We start from the raw sequence: 21,258 nt of genomic DNA, 5'->3' as shown, positions 1-21,258 counted from the left end.
CTCCGAGAGCTTGAGACACAACTAAAAATTCGGAAGAGTCCTCGTCTATAGCTATTCAAATGCCGTGGCCAAAACAAATGTGTAAAATCTAAATGTTAAAAAGTGCTTCAGACTATAAATTTTATCAAACTAACGTGGAATTAAGATTTCGTACCGAGCAATATCATTAGGAAGAAACATTACACTTTCTGGGCCAAAATTAAACTTAAGTTTGCTTTGAAAGTTACTAATTTTTTGGAGGCTTTCAAAAACAAATTTATTTACTTTTGCGCTATATCTTTTTTACACCCGCGGTTTTTAGGGAAAAGTTTACTGTTTTGGCCGTGACTTTAATGGATTAGTGGTCTAATTTAAATTTCTTTGCTGATGATGACGTTCGGAGACAAAGAGGAAACTTAAGGTTTGACAAAAGTTAGTTTTGTCAGTTTCATTTTGCCAGATTGGTGAAGGTAGAGCTAACAAATTCCTACACTGGACTAGCGTTTTTAGGTGAAATTGAAATTTGTAATTAGGTCAGAATATCGTTAAGATGTTTTAACTGTGAGGTTAACAAAAGATTATTCCGCTAACATAGTGCTAACGTTTTCATACAATAAATTAACGTTTAAAGGCATACATCAAACTTGTGTTTTCTCAAGCATTACCGAGCAAACATTTGTTCTGGTTTTAACTTATTTTGGTATTTGGATTAACGAAAACTTTTGTTGAGTTAATGATTTCTTAGACCGAGATAATGTTTAGTGGAAAAATTTAACCTTTCATTTCTAGGTCAAAAGTGAGCTAACACATGATTTGGACGCAACTTTTTTTTTTCAGTTGGAGTACTAACGATGATTTTTCTTGGAGTAACGTATAATTACAATGACCTAACGTTTCAAGAAGTTCAAACTTGTTATTTACAAGTCATAAATTAGCTGAAACTTTTTTGGCCGTAAAATTTTTTTTACAGGTTATCTATCGAAAAAATTTTATATTGCCGTCGCTACGACGTGATTTTGAGCTTATGAGAAAGAACTTTCATGGTTAAAAAAGTCAGAAATTCTATAAATTGAACTTCAGCCCAACAGAGTTAAAATTAAGTTTAAAATTGATCTAGAGTATTTTAGTGTTGAAAGGCGACGGTATACAAACATGAATTGTTAAAACTACGGAATTTGTTTCTTCAACTTGTTCTATTTTGCATTCAATAAAAGATTTTAAGGAAATTTTTTCTCCAATTTTTTAGTTTCCGACACTTTAGTTTTCAGGTTATTGTACCATTGCTTAAAATTAATGCAAAAGCTTGACACCACGAAGTGTGTTTCCATAAATTCAATTTATATTGATAAATAAATTTCAGATTTTAAAACAAAAATGCATGGTATAAATTTATTCACAAGAAGAGGCGTAAAAAATTAAATTTACGCGTGGTTAACAAGCTAATGTTTATTTTGGTTTCCAAATAAACACGTGAGATAGATTTAACATTAATTTATTATGTAGTCTCAAGTCGTGTAAGTCTCATGTTTGTGGTTATCTTATGGCTTAGATGTCTCAGGGCGTGGTATTCTGAAGTCTTGGAAGTCTCAAGTATTCGCTCATGGTATTATCAAGTTGGTTTCAGGTTGTGTTCTCAGGTCAAATCAGTCCCAGGTTGTGTTAGTCTCAAGTTACTGTAGTTTCAGGTAGTTAGTCTCAAGTTACGGTAAACTCACAAGTCATGAAAGTTTCAAATGGCGGTAGTCTCAATACGTGGTAGTTTCAAAGCGTAAATCATAAATTGACGTCTTAAAACGAATTATCAACATCTAAATGGTTACATTGGTGATGTTCAACTTCAAATAATCGTGTGTAGTCAACTAGTAATGATAAACGGAAAGTCCTATTACAGGGACAGACAAATTCCGATGGGATATTTTGTTCTGTTTTAATGCTTTATGAAAATAATATTGATTGGGGTTAAAAGTCCCATCGGTACATAAAGAGTTATACAGCGTCGAAAATTTATAAATATTATGATTTAATATATTAATATAATTATATAATTTTAATGATTAACCCTTTAACGCACAGTTTTTTTGGAAAAAAACCAGTTCAAAAAACATAATTTTTTTTACGTAAAAAAGCACACTTTCAATTCTAGATTATATTGGAGTGGGAAAAATTATATCAGCATAAAATACAACGCAGCTTGAATTATGTCGAGCGTGCACAGTTTGGCCTGTTTAGCGGGCTCGAATTAACTCAAGCACACAAGTTAAGAGCTTAATATAATTTTAAGGAGTTAATATGATTTGATGATAACTTCATTAAAATCTTATTACTTTTTTTACTGTGCTTCTTAATCTTTACTGCTTCTTTTTAACCTAGATAACACAAGCTTTAATTCGGCCTCGAAGTGTTAGTCCGTTGTAGGAAATTATTTTTCCTAGTGTCAAAAAATAAATCATAACCAAAACAAATTTAGAAATTTTAATAAAAATTAGATATTTCTTCCTAATATTGTTATATTGTAGAAATTTTTTTACCCACAATAAACAGCCTGCCGATAAAAAGTATGGCTAAAATAACTTATAATAAATCTAAGCTATTTTCAAACACAATTGCACATATTAAATCCGATTCGTTGATCTAATTAAAAAAAATAATAATAACGTTAGCTCATTTCCTTAGCCCCAATGCCGTAAAAAGTGACGACCAAAACTCAATGTAGAGAACTTTTAACCATAAAACCAAAACCTCATTTGTTAACCCATGCTAGTCAACAAAGTCAGTCGCTGCTCATTTTCAGGCATAAGAGTAAGTAGTTGGAAAAAAGAATAGTTATATTTACTATAGTAGTTTTTATAGCTGTAAAAACATGTTATGAAAAGATATTAAATATATTCTTTTTCTCACAGGGTCTGTAACAAGAGTCAAATCTGTGGAAAAATTTGAATTCAATAAGAAGTGATGAGAAATTAAAGATTTACTTATGTAATCAGGAAATGACATAACCTCTGATGATTCCTGTCCAACCCTGGTCCAGAAATATATAGATCAAGTCCATCGCCCTAAGATCACCACTAGTCCACCATCCTTCACAACAATTAATAGCATAAGCAGAAGGACAGGTCTTTTCCCTGTCGACAAATTTCAAACGTTTAGTGTAGTCGCTTTGTAACCTAGCTAATGCAGTATGTTCTGCAGATCATCAAATGGCAGAAACAATTTCCATCGTACCTATTGTTGCTAAAATTGTTATAAAGTATATTTGATATAACTAATATTTATATAATATTTAATGCTAATAGGGCTAAGCCAGTCATGTAATTAAAAGATTATTTTGTGTGTGTGTGTCATTTTCACAACCGAAGAAAAAAAAATTTTCGCTGAGGAAGAAATAATTGGTGGAGACACTCGCTGACTGAATATTCTTTTAGCAAAAGAATTTAATATTTGCCATCACGGATGGACTAAGAGACAGGGGCTCCTGCAATATGGAGCCTATTCAGTCAGATTACTTTGTGCAAAACAATTTTAAATCTACTTTTTATTACAAATTTATTTCCAATTTATATTGAATTCCTTAAAAACTTAGTCAATTTAATTACAACAAAATCTTTTTACCACCATCTCATTTAAAAAAGCTCATCTCATAGCATACGTCACGCTACCGATGTTAAACTCACAGACGGCCAAAGACATGAACAGCAATTATCATATTATAGAAGCATCTAACACTAAGTAACTCTCATTCGTAAATTTAAAAGAAATAGACTGTTAGATTATTGATCTAATATAATAAAATTCAATACCGTTCAGTAAGTTAATATGTCGACAGGGTCATTCTAATCGACAGTATATCTTAGACATAGCCATTTCATCGCCAAAGTCAGATAAAAAGGTTATGTAAAAAATTTTACAGCAATAAATTTAGCTTCCTCCCCCCCCCCTAAAATAGTGTCTAAATATTCATCGTTATATTTTTATTTTACTTTTAATTCTAACAATGTCTTATTTTATTAATTTGATATTAAATAATTTGATTACTAACGTCATACTATATCAACTACAGAGCGTCTCCATTATAACTAATTTTGAAGTGCATCGAACTCTAATTCTTTTAATTAGTTTTTTCATACTTCTGATACAGATTTTCTCCATTATAACTAATTTGCAAGTGCATCGAACGCAAATTTTTTAAATTAGTTTTTTCATACTTTGTATCAAAAGTAAACTTTGATACATCAAACGGTAACGATTAAACGCTTCTCAACTACCTATCAATTAATTTAAAAAGCGAACTTCTTTTAGTGCAATTGCAACAATACACAGCAATAAAGAATTTTACTTTAGTATAAAAATTAAATAGCATTTTTCTAATGAATAATAAAAATATATATATATATATATATATTTCTCTTACACGGAAACAAAAAAAAGCCTCATTACAACTCCCCGAATGGCAACGCTAGAAAATCGACCAATGATTGCCGCTAACAATGTCACATGCCAAATCTAACTGAGATGGCTCAACATATAGCGCTTTTAAAAACGGAAACTGAAATAACCAGAGAGAGCAGAAGTGAGTAGTCATCGTCGATAGATCTCTAGAATTTTGTCGAAATCTTTAGAATTTTGTCGAAAGCGCTTTTTTTCGAATATTATGAAACTATAGCCAAAATTTTAACCTTTTTAAAGAGATATCAGTTTTAGAAATTTTATCTTCAGATTTTGTACTATAGCACATTTCTAATAGGTTTAACGAATTACATGTCATTTATTTGAATTTATTTTAATAGCATTATTTACTAAAAAGATGTAATTTTTTTTTTAAAAGTTGTTATATGGATTTGAATGATTGTTTTGAATTCTTAGAATTTTGTGCCAATGTACCTAAGTTAGTAGCGAGCTTGGTTTGCGAAGCAAACCATATAGATTGCGTAGCAATTTTCGGGGTTAGCGAGCAGGGGGCGCAGCCCTCTAGTTTAGATTAAATCTCCAAAACAATTTCAGAATTACGCATGACGCAATCAACGAAATGACCCTTTCAAGGAAACGATTAGGTGGTTCTAAGTATTGAGTAAATACGTTATCGGATCGTAGGGAACTGAAAAAAATTTCCAGTTTCACACAGCTAACTGAAAATGACAAAATTATGGAATTTCAATTACCTATAAATGAGTAAGCATACAAACTATATGAAAACTGATTAATTGATAGTTTCAAATAAAAGTTAGTGATTGAATTGAACCGACTGAGTTGGAAAACTGATCAAATCAGATAACAGAACAGGGTCAAACGATTGATTAAATATAACGTAAAGGATAACCAGTACAAATTTATTATAAATCGTCAATTATAATTGTAACAATAATGAGATCAAATAATGTTCAATTTAGAATGAACAATCAAATAATAACGAGTGCTAACACCGATAAAAAGTGGGTGAGTCCGAGTACTGATATAAAGGTAGAATGAATAATGCGTTTGAGAACAGAGAAAATAGTACAGTGACACTATTTTAATCATACACAAATTTCTTTTATCTGATCTCACAATAGCTATCCATTTACTAATACCTATCATTATTCTAAATCAGTTCTTTTACCTATTCTCTCTTAATCAATATTCAAAGCAATCATCTGCTCAGTACTCGGACCGAACCCATAATGATATGCTCAACACTTTTTTCATGATCAATCGATTACTTATTAAACACTGATTTTTTTTATCGGCTCTGGCTCGAACATACGATTGTACAATCATTTGATCAGTATTCAAACTCTCAATCAATTCAACACTCAAACACATAATATTTTGATCAAATCGGTATTCGCTCCCATTGTGTCATAATTAACTTAACACTAACGTACCATCTTTTTAGAGGTACTTCAACCATTTAAAATTTATACAAATACTGGAGTAACAATGGTAATGGGTTCAACAGTTAAATTGAAGAGACTAGTTTTGATAACTAATCTTATTGCGAGTATCCGGTATAAGACTAATTTTTGAAAACAGCAGGTTTGTGGGTACAATTAGAGATAAAGGGTTTAAATAGTAACTAAACTAACTGGATAGAAGAATTATTAATCTAGTCTTAAGTTAATAAAGGATAACTAAAGTGGATTTCTAATCAATTCTAGTATGTAACTCTTGAGGCAGAAGTTTCAAGTTCCTTAACTCGAATTGCTAATTGACGATACTCTAGAAACGATTAAGTATCTTCAGCAGGCACCTGACAACGGTTGGTTAAAGTTTTTTTTTTATCTCTTATGCAGATTACGATATATATACAAAAACCGAAATATACCCATAGATTGATAAAAGTAACTTTTTCTTAATTTCACAATTAAATCAATATATTTTATTAACTATCCATAATTATATTATAATATCTATAATCTATAATTATGAAAACTTATACATCTTGATTCTATTATGCAGAATGTTCCGTAATCTACATCCTCATATATAATTTTAGAATCATCTTTAATCATCATATTAAGTTTTAAAAATATATATAAATTAGCAGCCCGCAAACTACCAATTAAGAGCGGGGAAGGGTTCTAAATATTCCGTCACTCTTATTTCTGATAATTATAAAATTCTGTTTGTTGCGTTACTTTTTAACAATTTTAAAGTTAATTAAACAACATTTTAAATTTCTTATTTTTCAATTTGTTTTCACTGTCCCTTAAGTTTTTATTCAATTTATTATTATACGAAAATTGAAACTTATTCAAACCTTAGGTTAGCACATTAAGAAAACTTATTTAAATTACGTCAAGGACAATTTTCCTACATTGTACTTAGGAAAAGAAAAAATTTTGCAACTTTCTCTTTGTCAGCAGCGAAAATGTTTTACAATTCATTGTCAATAACGAAATGTGTGAACACAACGCTACATGTATTTAAGATCAACAATGACGCAAAATAGATTAAACCGTTTTTAATATTCTTAAAGCACTGATGCTTCACACGACGCAGCGAGGAAAACTAATAAAGCATCTAACTTCTTTGATTGTTGATGAAAGTGCTTTTTTGCGACCTCTAAGCAACTGACTTTAAAGTTTTTATAGAAAAGTTGGCGCTCAACTGTTAAGGCATTTATGTCAAATTCTGGATAAGAAATTAAGCATTCCAATTTTTCTACCTTTAGCAGTTAGCAGAACATTTTCCAACAAAATTTGTTCTTTAACACTTGGTTGATCTAAAATTCGATTTTTAACCCACTTATTGCTGTAGCAATCATGTGATTAAATTAACGGCGATAATGTTCCTCACATTAATTATGTCAATGTGAAAAAGCAGGTTCACTGTATCTTTTAGGGGTTTTTGGCCTTGTAAGTGATAATTCTTACAATTCGTTATGTTCGCTTGTTGCAATACATTCTTCTAAAACTTTTCTTCAGTTCGCAGATCTACCAATCCACTAATCATAACTTCAATAAGTTTACATAAACCTGACAATGTGTTTTTTTTTAAACCTTGAAATGATTTGCTGATGGTCTCTAGCATTTCGATTATTTCTTCTCCCATGATCAATCCTAAATAGGTCGTTTCATTTTGGAAAGTGCTAGTAAGCCAACTGCCCCGTCGTAATTTTTCGACATTACCTCTTCTAAGGTTTTCAGGATTATATATTTTTAAGAGCTTAATTAATGCCAATAAATCCATCACATCGGACACAATGGCTTTATTCTACCTGAATTGATTACAGGACATTGCGTCCTATCTTCTTGAATGAAAGTAAATATTGATTTCACCTTAGGATCTTTTTAAACATTGATTTAGATTTGGCTTATCTTCACTGCAAACTCTCAAGAGTTCCATGTAGTTTTCTTCATCATTGGCATGTCCTCTGATTGCTAATCCTTGACTTGTGAGATATTTTAGGCTGCTGATAATGGTTAACAGTGATCCAGAAGCAATTTTTTGACACTCGGTATTTATCGTAGAAAGTTGCTTCTCTATGAGAACCTTTAAACCTGCCCAGAGCCTTTTTCCCACTTTTAAAGCCCTTCCGATCTATTGCTTGAGTACTCACAGGGAAGTCGCTTTATTTTTTTAAAACAGCGAGGCTTTTTCCACTTGCCAATAATGAAAGGGGAGTGTTTTCTGATCCATCTGCATTACAACATAATAAAACGGTTAATCTTTCTTTACTGTTTCTTCCATCGTGGCATGGTTCCTCCTTAAATGCCAATGTTTTCTCAGGCATCATCCTGAAAAACAAATCAGTTTCATCACAATTAAAAATGTCCTTTGGTTTGTATCCTTTAACTAAGGATTTTAATTCTTATTTCTATTCCTCTAGTCTTTTCGTCCACGCTTGCACTTTCACCAGATATGGTACAGGGTTCCCACCCTTTCAACAGAGCAAAAATTAAGTACTTTTAAGATCTTTTTTTTTTTTAAAAATTAAGCACTTTTTTAAAAATTAAGGATTTTAAAAAATAGTGTGATTGTTTATCTTTGAATATACATATGCCACCAGTGACAGTGCTAATTATTTACCTTCCTAAAAAAATCAATACAAACAATTTTAATGTAAGCACTGATATAATTGCATTAATTAACAGGCTCGCCAAAGAATTACCAGGCAAATCTGCTTTTCCTTAAGAAATAAAAATAATAGCGTAACAATCTAAAACTTAAAAAAAATTACATTGCAACAAAACAAATTATAAATAGTTACCAAATACTTAACTTTCTTGTTAGAAGCAAATCATGCTTTCTTATTTAGTGCCCAGGAAAAAAATTAAGTATTCTTGAAAAAACACTTGGTTTTTACCAATAGACCCCAGGTTCTTGATGAAAAGCCTAGGTGGGCTGAGATTTTTCAAACCCTGTTTCTTACAAATCTGTTTAATTGACAATGTACAATCATGAATTTTAAAAAATTTTATGCCTTCTATAAATTTACAGTTACTTATTACACATTGAAATATTATACAAATTTATTTAATTAGAGATTTTAGAAATAGTTTTCGTTATGGGTTCTAGTGCTCAAAATTTTTTTTTTCTGATACTTCTTTTCTTAGCATTTTACTTAATCCCTATAAGCAGATGCATTACCTGTAGAACTTAATTTCTTTAATTCTGAAGGTTAGTGTGGTTCTTCTATTTAGGTACTTTAGAACTGTCCTTCCCCCCAAAAAAGGAAAACCCTTGTCCACACTATTCTTTTCTTTTATAATGCTTCACTCTCCTCATACAGTATCATTCTAGGCAAAGGGCAGAATATATTAATGAAAGGATATATTTTCTTGCCTGTAGCCCTCCCCCTTTACACACACACTAACTTTTGCCCCTCTAAAATGCTTTACCCTCGGTGCATGGTCTAATTCTAAGCGATAAAAGAAATCCATATTGTTTTAAAAAATTTAACTAAAAAATTGTTCCTATCAATCATAGTGATATAAAAAATTAAGCACTTCTAAGAACCTTGAACCAAAATTAAGCACTTTGAAGGGCCCTTATTTTCCAAAATAAAAATTAAGCAGTTTTCAAGGACCATGGGAACCCTATGGTACAAGTTTCTAGTCCAAGTCGGATATGGAATTTCTCTACTCATCCATGTGAAGCTGAAAAATTTTAAAAGTTTCTGCGAGATGAACTGCTTTTTGCCTAAGTAATTCTATATTAACCGGAATGTTAGAAGCACGAGCTTCTTTAAACCATTGTAATAAAACACTTTCCAGTTCTTGAAACTTTCCACCTTGAATACCACTTCTCTTCAAGGATTTAATTCCACATTACCATTGAGAAGCAACAATTAGATCTTTTATTTTTAAAATCCCTTTTAAAGTTGGTTCAGGAATTTTAAAATGATCAGCTAAAGCTTTTTTAGTTGTTGATGGATTTTCTTCAAATCTCTTATTGACATTCGCTTTAAAAGATAAGCTCAATTTCATTCTGTTTGCCATTTCGTCAAGAGGCAAATCTTAAATACTACAAGTTTAAGTTAGATATAAATGAACAGTTTTTCACAAAAAATTTTAGTTTTAGGGGAGGTGGTGAAACATCACAAGATAAATTTCTAAGAGAAGCATAATATGCTGCAAGTTGTTTGATTACTACTGTCACTAAACAGATCACCTCCTTTTATTTACTCAAGATGTCCATCTGACTGCAAGTAAGTGATTGTGGTCTGTTTCCTATTCCAGGTATTTAAGTATCATAGTATTTAAGAAAATGATTACAGCTCTTACACTTCCAGTACGCATTCTTTTAAAATAGAAGAATAACACTGAGGACCAAATTTTTTGTTGCATTTATAGGAGTGCTTGATCTTACTGAATTTAGATAAAGGGATTTGAAATTAGTAATGTTAGAGCCCAAACTGGTATTTTCTATATAGTTTATTTATTTTATTGGGATATACAAGTTTGTGAAGAACAAATAGAGGTTTACATATATATATGGAAACAGTAGCTAAAATTTTCAGAAAATAGTAAGGAAAATAGGTGGATTTAAAAAAAAAAAATAGGAGTGTTTAAAAACAAATAAAAAATTTACTTCAAAATAATTTAATAAATTTTCATGAATATTAATTTAAATCACAAAACATATCTACTTCCCTACTTAGCCAATATAAATTTTAAAAATACCAATTAAAAGATTAAAAAGAAAATTTATCAAAAAATTGTTTTTGACAAATTTTGCATTTTATAAATAAAATATTCTTATATCAAAGACCATTATTTTATAAAATTTAAAAATACATTATTTCACAGATAATTTTTTCTAAAATAAGTTATTTTCGAACGGAAATTTTTCTTAATGTCAAAAAAAAATTAGATTTTATTTAATGTTCTATCATGTATCAAATTTTACAGTTATTATTAACCCTGAGGCAGAATTTTTTATGGCTTTCTGCAAGATACTTTTAACAATAGATGTTAATAATTTAATAAAATAAAAGCGTTGTGTTTACAACGAAAAAAAATAAATTGGATTAAAAAAAATAAGAAAAAGTTGGAAATAACAGGAAAAAAAAACCAGGGATGTCGAAATAATAAGAAAAGTAGGAGGTCAGCGGTCCTTGTATATAAAATATATACATATGAAAAAATCCAATTTAAATTGTAACGTCAAAATGCGCAGTAAAGGATTAAATAGTTTAAAAATTGTTCTTAAGTTTTATAAAACACACTTATAGTATGGAGATGTACTATTATACAAACAATGCTTTTTCGACTAGGTATTGTTTCAAAGGTTCTGTTACAGTACTTTAAATTTTGTCGATATTTTTAACTTATTAAAGCATTTTTCTCCCAAGAGACTGTTGATCGATACATTATTTATAACAATACTAAATATGTAAAAATGAAAACATATAAAGTATCATGTATCACTTTTTATTTATCACATGTACCCTTTGTGAATACTCTCAATTGAAAAATAAGTTATTTCTTTAAATACATTGAAGTAAAGTAACTTAAATCTAATCTGTATAGTGTCTTAAATATAAAATTTTGTCTGTTAAAATTTTTGATGAGACAAAATTTATAAAAGCATAATATTATGTCATATATTCCTACGTGATAAAACAATCACGAATGAGATAAAGTTTTGGGGACATATTTCAACATTTTAAATTCTAGCTGAACTTTTTAAGAAATATAAGTCACAAAACGCTTTGTTAAATAAAAATAAAAAACACTTTTTTTTTTTACTATGAATTTGAATTGATCTGAATTTCTGGATGAAAGATACATTAAAAAAATAGAATAACTATCTAAAATATTGATTACAGTAGAAATTATTATGATTAAAATAAATATATTTATAAAACTCTAAATTGCAACAAAAAAAAAAAAGAAAAGAGGAAAATTGAAGAATATTAAAGCTGTTTTAAGCCTAGCATTTTCCTCACCTTGTTTTGGTTAAACTTATAGGTTTTAAAAATCGAAGGTGTTGTGCTTAAAAAAAGAAAAACAAAATTATTTAATTGATTGACAGAATTAGTATTCATATTTTGAAGAAATGATAAATTATAATTATTGTAGTCAGAATAATTTTTATGCATATTTTATTTAATATATTTACCTTTTTATTATTTACAAGAGATTTTTCGTTTTTTTTTTCCTTTTGGATCCCATGGTCCATTTTGGTAGCCATAAAACCTTTAAATAAATTTACACAAATAAATAAAAAAGACAACTTTCATTCTCTTCCTCTATCAGCACTATTTAAAATTTCAATATTAAAAAATTAACACTTTGAATTGAGAAAAAAAATATTTGTTAAAAATACCATATTATTTTGTTAAAAATAGAATAAATAAAATTTCAAAAAGCACACTTAAAACACTCATGCAATAAATTATCCCATTCTTAAAAAATATATATATTATACGAGGTGAATATGAAAGATGTAGATGAAATAAGGAGTGAGTTGATAAATGAGAGAGGAAGGAAACACTTCCTACATCAAGATGCATTATTATAAATTACATTCCAAGATTTTTTTTTTTTTAACTGGGTATGATCGACATAGCCAAGTCATCATCTTCCTCTTCATTTTACACTTTTCAGAACGTTACTCTATTGAAATTGTTTTTAATTTTGACTGTTTCAACTGTTGAAATTATACTCATACTTTTTTTTTCTCATTCATTAAAATTAAGTAATAATAAAATATGATAAAAAAAGACTATTACAAAATAAAGTATAATTAAAAGATTTTTTAAAAGTATTATTAAAAAATAAAATGGAATTACTGAGAAATGCAAAAATGACATAAATATTGCAGAATGTGTAACAAATTGAAAATTAAATGTTTAATACAAAAAAGTTAATAATTAAAATTAAGAAAAAAACTCAATATGTGTATTGATGAGGTAGGTACATTATGAAAAAATGGGGTTATTTTCATAAGATGAAGGAGGATTACAGGAACAATATATCAATAGAAATAAAGAAGTATTGCCAATAAATGCTTTAATAGAATTCGAAAATACGTAAAATCTAATTTAATTCATAGAAAAACAAAGGTTTTATTATATAAATTTCTTTTATGATCAATTTTAACATATGCTTGTGAAACCTAGACCACCTCTTGTACAGATGAGGCTATGTTGGGTACCTCTGAGAGAAAGGTCTTGAGAAGTATTTTAGGAGGAATTAAAAAAAATGGTACGTGGCTTAGAAGATCAAATCTAGAACTCTCATATAATGAAGCTGACATTATTAACTTTATTAAAGGACAAAGAATAAAATAGGCAGGCCACGTTATCAAAATGGACGAAGAGCGTACCACAAAAAGAGCTTTTAATGTCAGACCAATTGGCATGCGAAAAAGAGGCAGGCTGAATTTGAGACGGATGACATAGAAAAAGACTTTTTGGTCTTAAAAACTTAAACTGGAAAAAGGTTAGCCTGGAAAAAACTTCTTGAGAAGGCCAAGGCCCACCCTTGGCTGTAGAGCCATTGATGATTCATTGAAAAAGTGGGAACATTTGCAGAACAGGAAGGGGTGTTACCAGAAATAAAAGGGTTCCGTGCAGAAGATGAGGAAATAATCAAATTAAGCGAGAAAGTGTAGGTGAGATGTATCTGGAAGATGTAGATGAGAAGACAGTACGTCCTACATCCAAAGTTATGTTATTATATATGACGTTTAAAATTTTGGCTTTTACTTTTATTTTCTCGCTATGCCTCAGTCTTTTGAGGCAAGATATTAAAGACATGGCGAGGTCATAGTCTTTGTCTTTCTCTTCTTTTTTCGCTTTTAAGAGTTCTTATACCGCCCTTTCAAAAGTGTCCATCTCCAGCTTTCTTTTTTTTCCCTCAGAGGAAATTGGCATTTCTGATGAGTCATCATTTCTTTCCTCTTTTTCACCGTTGCGAATGTTGGACATTGTTTTCGACGCTAAAACGGTTATCAGAAAAAGCAGATCTGAAAAATACGGGCTTTTCTTTTTATGTCTGCCACCATCAAAAGAATGATTCTCCGTTTGGTCCCTCAACTCTTAACGAAGGAATTCCTTAAGCAATTCCACCTTTCTGAATTTCCATACCTGTAAGAATTACGAAAAATATATTTGCAGGGTGCCAGCCAATTTTTTCAACAAAAAATAAGCACCTTTTAAGTACTTTTAAAGCACTCAAAAAATATTTTTAAACCCTATGTACATTAATAAAATACAAACTAATTTTCAAAGATTTTACATGATCATGATAAAACAATTAGTTTCTGACAAAGAATTCTTTTCCACATTATATTAGCTACCATAAAAAAAATTTCAAAAGATTTTTCAGTTCGATTTCAGAATGTGGAAAATGAAGCCTGAATCTGAGAATAACTTGCAGCAGAGTAGCACATGACAACGCAATAATCTCGCCAAATTCATCAAATATGTATAATGATTGGCGCTTTCATTCGCTATGGACCAACAGTTGGCTGAAATGGATTGGGGTCGAATGAATTATAAAAATGTGGAATAGAATAATGTGAAAAATATATAATATAAAATTGTTTACATTATTTTATATTGAAAGAAATTAATTGTACGTTGGTATCAGTTACTTATACATACAACATTGAATTTATCAATATCATGAAAATTCTTGTTAACGATAGGAGGTTCATTAATTTCATTTAGTACCAGAATGTAGACAAAACTTGCCCTAATATTGACAAAACACATACATTTCAGAATTATGATAGCTATAAATCTGTTTGTAAAATTAATAATGTTATTTATGTTTTACGCTATTGTTTTTGGAACGTGAGATATGTTGGACAAACTAGTAACTCCATGGTATCTGCTACATTTTAGATTTTTAAATCCATGACTAATTCCAAGAATTTTTCATGACCTAAGAAAGTTACTTTTTCCTAACGACAAAAACACAACAAGACATTATAATAACATTAATTAAAAGCACAAATATTAAATTTAAAAATCGGAGTAAAGAAAGAGTTGAAGCAATAAAATAGCAGAAAAAAATACAAAAGCAAATATTTTTTTCTTTTTATCTCCAGAATTATATTCTAAAGAAACTTTCTTGTTTATCGGAAAGGAAAGAAACACTCCTGATTTTTCTGTTCTCATTTCGGAATTTTAAAAAAATTCACCAATGACTGGCTTGCTTCAGCTAGATTTTTAAATTGATAAAATAAAAAAATTTAATAATAATAAATATTCTGAAATCACAGAAGTTTAAAAGATAATTCGTTCTAGAAATTATGTTTTTTCTTTCTTTTTTTCAAAGAACACCATAATTTTTAAAGAACATGAAAAAAACATTTTATGTTTTAATAAAATATGACTGTGAATGGGGATTTTGTTAGAAACTCAGATATTCAGAAGACCATAAAATTGGGGGGATTCCATTTTAAAAATTAGATTTTTCGTCAACCTAAATCCATGACTTTACATGATTTTTTTTAAGAAAATAGTTAAAATCCTGATATTTCACGACAAATTTTGTTCAATAACGAAGTTCATGATTCTCCATAATTTTCCAGGTGCGCAGACACCCAGTAACTCTCTTAATATTAGAATTAATAAACATCGTAAAGATATAAACTAATGAAATGATCAATAACTTAGAATTGAATCATACGAGGGCTGCTATTTATATTTCTGGCCTTGGCAACAGTAAGTGTTGCTAGGCGACCGCAGACGATTTTAATCGAAAGTTTGATATTTTTAAACATAAATTCAGCAGACGATTTACCATTATAGCTTCATTTGTGTTGTTGAGAGTATATTGAAAAGTTATTCTCTTTCAAAAAATGGAATTGAATCGTGAACATTTTCGCGCCATTATTTTTCATAACTTTCGACGTGGATTGTCAAGACAAGAGTGCTTCGATGAACTTAATTCTTTATTCAGCGATAAAGCGCCATCCTACAGCACTGTAAAAAATTGGTATAACGAATTTAATCGAGGTCGATGTTTGATCCAGGACGAATTCCGTGCAGGTCGTCCAAAATCCGTTGTTGTGCCAGAAAAGATCTATGCTGTGCTTGAACTGATAAAGCAAGATCGTTATGTGACATACCGTGAGATAAAGGCGTCTTTGGACATTAGTATGACTAGCATCAATAAAATATTGCATGAACATTTGAGCGTAAAAAAAATTTGTTCGCGTTGGATCCCGCATAATCTGACAAACGCTAAAAAAAAGGCTGTCGATTGGTGCAAGGAAATGTTGGAAAAATACGTTGAAGGTACATCACAGGCTGTGTATAACATCTACACAGGTGACGAATCATGGATCTATGCATATGAGCCGGAAACAAAACAGCAGTCAACTGTATGGGTCTTCCAAGACGAGGCAAAACCAACAAAAGTTGTTCGAGGAAGAAGCACATCAAAACAAATGATTGCCTGTTTCTTCGGCATTAACGGTCATGTGGCAACAGTGGCGTTAGAGCAACGCAGGACGGTCAATTCTGAATGGTACACGACCATTTGTTTGCCAGAAGTCATCGGAGAAATTCGAAAAAAGCAGAAGAACAGGCGAATCATTCTTCATCATGACAATGCGAGCTCTCACACATTGACTCAAACAAAGGCATTTCTGACGGAGCGAAAGATCGAACTGATGGGTCATCGGCCGTACAGCTCTGATTTGGCACCCATGACTTCTTCTTATTCCCACATATCAAAAATAAATTACGTGGACAACGATTTTCGACCCCCGAAGAAGCGGTTGATGCATTCAAAATGCATGTTTTGGAGTCGTGCATGTTTCCTCAATCGGACTGGAAAAAGTGCGTTGAAAATTAGTTCAAACGCAAGCAAAAGTGTATTGATCATCATGGAGAATATTTTGAAAAACAATAAAACCAATTTCGATCCTACATGTTTGTTTTTTCACTATTAGGCCAGAAATATAAATAGCAACCCTCGTATTAGAGAATCATCTCTTTTTTTTCAGTTTCATATTGAATCTTATTTCTTTCATTGCATCATATATTTTTTTTCCAGTTTCTCTACAGAATTACAGTATAACTCGGATTTCCTAACAACAAAATTATTTAACTAATAGAATAATTATATATAATTAGAATAATCAATTATTCAAATCATGAACAATTTCTTTACAGATGAGCAAGATTGAGTAAATCTTTTTAACAGTAAAATTCACAGAATATTAACTAACATGATGAAAACTAGTTTGTACTGCAAAAAACAGATCTGATCAAATACATAAAGAGCAAATACAGAGGGTGTTTATTTTACAGTGAGAGAAATAAACAATAAAATATATTAACCTGTTAATACAAGACACCAACATATCACATGCCATGAGTTTTAATCTTTGTTTTAAATGTTTGGCAAAAACTTCATCAGGCCAATGCAAGTCCCAGATGAAAGATTGTAATGCATCTAGTTTCCAAAAAAGATCTTCAGAAGTAATGCATCCATGCCTACAAGACGAAGATGAAAATGCAATACCACAAATCAATCAAATAACAATTATTACAACACAACATTTGAATCAATTTATTTATCAGGGGTATGTCTAGGTTTTTTTAGAGGTATTTTGTGAAAATTCAGACATAATCAGTGAAAAATTAAAAATTATATTAAGAAACCAACAAAAAAATATGTTAAAGAAAGAAAATATTTTCACTGTCAGATCTCGCTAGTCAGATCTCACTAGTCAGATCTCAAGTCAGATCTCACTAGTACCAGATGGTAGGGTAAAAGGCCCCTACGGGGCCTAAAGGCCCTAAGCAATCCCAAATGATGATGATGATGATATGTTTATACCTTCACCATTCATTTGCGCTTTATTATTTATTCCCACTCAGATGAATTAGTTAGAGCCCCTGGCGGGGCTGATGCTAAGGTAACCACCACATATGAGAATGCGTGAGTATATGTTTATCAGAGATGCCAACCGCTCCGGACACACCAAAATAATTAAAGAAACGGTAGATAATTACAAAGCAAATTTTGCAAATATATGACTATTATCTTAAAAAGGTGCAGCATGACATTAGTACAATAAAGTGGTGAATGAAATAAACCTACGAATTATTAAGAAATAGTGGTGGATAAAAATCCACTAAACAGAATTTATTAAACCAAGAATTACAATTGATAAACTACTACTTTAATGTATATATTTGCCGTCCGGAGCAAGTTGGCATCTCTGGTTTATACACACACAAAAATGACAAAAATTTCTCCGGAGAGCAGATAAATAATTAGGAGTGGTAGTCTTTTAATGTATGATTCTTGTAAATCTGTTTTGTTAGGTTTTTACTCACCACTACTTCTAAAGAATTCAAAGGCCTGCTGCAGCTCAATCCTTGTATAGCTACCCCAATGTTGCTAAATTCAAAATGCTTTACCTCAATGTATATAATTTCATGATGTGCGGGATAGGTGCTCAGTTTTTCTAAATAAAGGAGTTCTGACAGTCACCACATAGGCCTTAAATTCCTACCACAATTAACAAAATAAACATGATAGATAGGAAAAGTGCCGCTGCTCGGCCCAGCTCAAAAGACAAGGCAGCTCAGCTGTCATGCCAAAGCAAAATACTAAGAAAATTCACCTGTGCCAGATGGTTCATCAAAAATCCAAATATTCAGAAAGACCTCACGTTTCCGACTCTAGCGCAATACTTTCATAAATTAAATGATTTCTTCGACAAGGCCAAAAAATGTAATGCAGCTAACTTTAACCAGATATTTAACTTTGAAAACTGCAATAAAGATAAAAAATGCAGACCAATAGCAGCTCACTTTACATCCGACGCCTCATATCACAATCATCAAAATAAATGAAAGCTTTAATAAATTTCTTATCACGGATCCACCTATAGCATCAGCTTCGACAACTACAATATTGAAAGTTTTATCAAGCGTTTCATCACGCTGACCAACAGCCAATATCCAAAACTCAAGTCACATATAGTTTAGAGCAAGCTGTTTCATTTTTATTATTTATTCAAGCAATCTCCCTGACAGCAACCAGATTGCCTGCTAACCTCAATGAAGTCAAACCAAATAACTTGGGATGAATGGGGGGATAGGAGCACACATCAAAAATCAAGACAGTTCAGTCGAGCCTTCTAAAAAACTGGTACCCGCTGCAATATTTGGTTTAAAATTCTCTACAGTTTTCTTAAAAAGAAATATTTCTTTTTGAATACTTAGATGAGTAAATCTGATCTGATAATGGGCGATCCGAAACGATGATCAGAAAAATATTTTGGCTCATGAAAGTCGCTATAGCGTGATTGTTTTAGAAGAACGTTAAAAACATTTGTATAAATCAAAGAAACATTATTCATGTCATAATTGAATTTCCAATTCAAAGTTTTATATTGTTTTGATGGCAAATGTCGGTACGATTGTAAAGAGATCTTGATGGTTGGTATAAAGAGTCTAAAAATTCGACAACATGATCGTAATTGCCTGTAGTGTCATTTCAGGACACATGGTAAATAGTGAAAAAGTTAATTGAAATAAGAATACGAATCGCGCATACCTTGATAATCTGATAGCGTAGTGGGTTGAAAATATTTCTACTACGCTTTTACTATGCTTTTTTTTTTCAACTTACTACCAACGCTTCGAAAAATACCATTTTTAATTGGAAATCTTTCTTCTTTCTCTTTATTATAAAAATATTTATTTTTAAATTTTTTTATTAAAGTATGGTTGGTTAATTATCGCGCATAATACGATGAAGCCCCGTAAAAAAAGGAATTTATATAAGATAAATATTTTTAATTTATTTATTTCATGAATTGAATTCAAAAATTGTTATTCCATCGCACTGTAGTGATACGACGGATTGTATAGAGTGATATACTAAGGGACACGTATCTGATTTGGGGGATGTGCACCTATTTATTTAAGCTATAATTTCAAGTTTATTTATTTTCAAAAATAAATAATTTTTTCTACTGGAAATTTAACCTTATATGTAATGTTGAAGAAACACTATATTTTGATGCCTATTTTTCTTTATGGTATTACATTTTTATACTTGGATGCATTCAACAATCAATCCATCAGTCAATTTAACAATATTCAACAATTTCAATATTTCAAATTTGGAAGAGAAAAAACTAAGAAAGGGAAATGGATCCGAACATTTTTTTTTAACTACCAACTTTTTTTCAAATTCATGGAACCCAATACATAGATCATGGATTCCACATCCAACACTAAAAAAGGTTGAAACACAAATTATTTATAATCAATCAATCGTAACTATCACTATATGATTTAGAATTCAAATTGTCCATATTTCAAGCAGAAACATTCTTTTAATTTGCTTTCAATAGTGAACTGAAAAAAAGATGCTAATTTTAATCTCTCTTAATAAAATTTTGAATTTTTATTACATCACCTCACAATTATCAGATGATGTGTTTGTTTAATCAATACATTCTGAAGTCATCCTGAACCATTTCAAATCACATTCACTAAAAAAATTGACAGTCGCGGCAGCTCAGTGGGAAAAAAAATGAAAAAAACTTAGCTTTGTTTCAGAGGTTTCTTCACTGTTTTATTAGTATTTAATTTAACCCACTAAAATAAAACGGCTGTTTAAGAATTAACAAGAATTTTATATAAAATATACAATTACTCCACCATATAACAGGTTTTCCAGATCTAGGTTCTAAATTGGGAACTCTCCAAAATTTAAAGCACTATAGAGGAAAAAAAAACTTTTACCCTTTATGTTACATTTCTGTTTTTTGACCGATGGCTTATAACTTTTTGTGGAAGAATGATTGCAGTTTAAAAAAATGGTCTCTAGGTCATTTTTTTGTGTGGTTAAAATAAGCATATTCTGCTACTGCTACAGTTAACTGCAATACATATTTTAAGAGATTTTCCAGGAATCTAATCAAAGCACTTTACTGATTGAAAATCCGATCAACCATTTAAAAGTTATAAGAAAGATTTATGAAATTATATATTTATTATTATGTATTTATTATTATGTATTTATTATTATGTATTTATTATCATATATTTATTATTATGTATTCATTATTATTAATTTATTATTATTCACTTATTATTATTTGTTTATAATTATTTACTTATTATTATTTATTTATTCATAATTTTGTTTTAATGCTGAATATAGGTATTTTGTGCAACTAAATTTTAGGGTTATCAGAAATGTATACTATATTTTTCCTTAGTCTTTTTATACATTGATAAATTCATCAGAAAAGTGATTTCTCTCCTCTTTTTTCCCTTAATTTCTATCTTTTATAATAAATATAGTTCAATTGACCACTTAAAAGCCTCTTATTAAAAAAAAATATTAGGAATGTTTATAT

General features: G+C 30.1%; 1 protein-coding gene and 1 long non-coding RNA gene across 3 annotated transcripts in view; one reads left to right on the top strand and one right to left on the bottom strand.

The window, feature by feature from the left end:
* The window catches only part of LOC147801124 (histone deacetylase 7-like), a 61,694-nt gene extending 58,394 nt beyond the window's left edge, over positions 1–3,300 (top strand). The window contains exon 15 of one of the 2 annotated variants that reach the window (XM_087155826.1): positions 2,880–3,300. The gene's annotated coding sequence lies outside the window, so the exon portion shown is untranslated. The remainder of the gene's footprint in view (positions 1–2,879) is intronic. The other variant, XM_087155827.1, reaches the window with a different exon arrangement.
* Positions 3,301–12,127: 8,827 nt separating this feature from the next.
* LOC147801123 (uncharacterized) lies at positions 12,128–17,509 on the bottom strand. Its single transcript, XR_015430811.1, has 2 exons — positions 17,207–17,509; positions 12,128–13,993 (listed from the first exon to the last, which is right to left on the bottom strand). It is a non-coding gene; the product is annotated as an uncharacterized LOC147801123 (long non-coding RNA).
* Between the last annotated feature and the right edge of the window lie 3,749 nt (positions 17,510–21,258).

Source organism: Parasteatoda tepidariorum, chromosome 12 (assembly GCF_982258835.1).
Source record: "Parasteatoda tepidariorum strain Cologne lab strain chromosome 12, Ptep-v5.0, whole genome shotgun sequence".
Lineage (NCBI taxonomy): Eukaryota > Metazoa > Arthropoda > Arachnida > Araneae > Theridiidae > Parasteatoda > Parasteatoda tepidariorum.
Note: the sequence above shows the minus strand (reverse complement) of the source record. Positions and strands in the feature narration are given on the sequence as shown.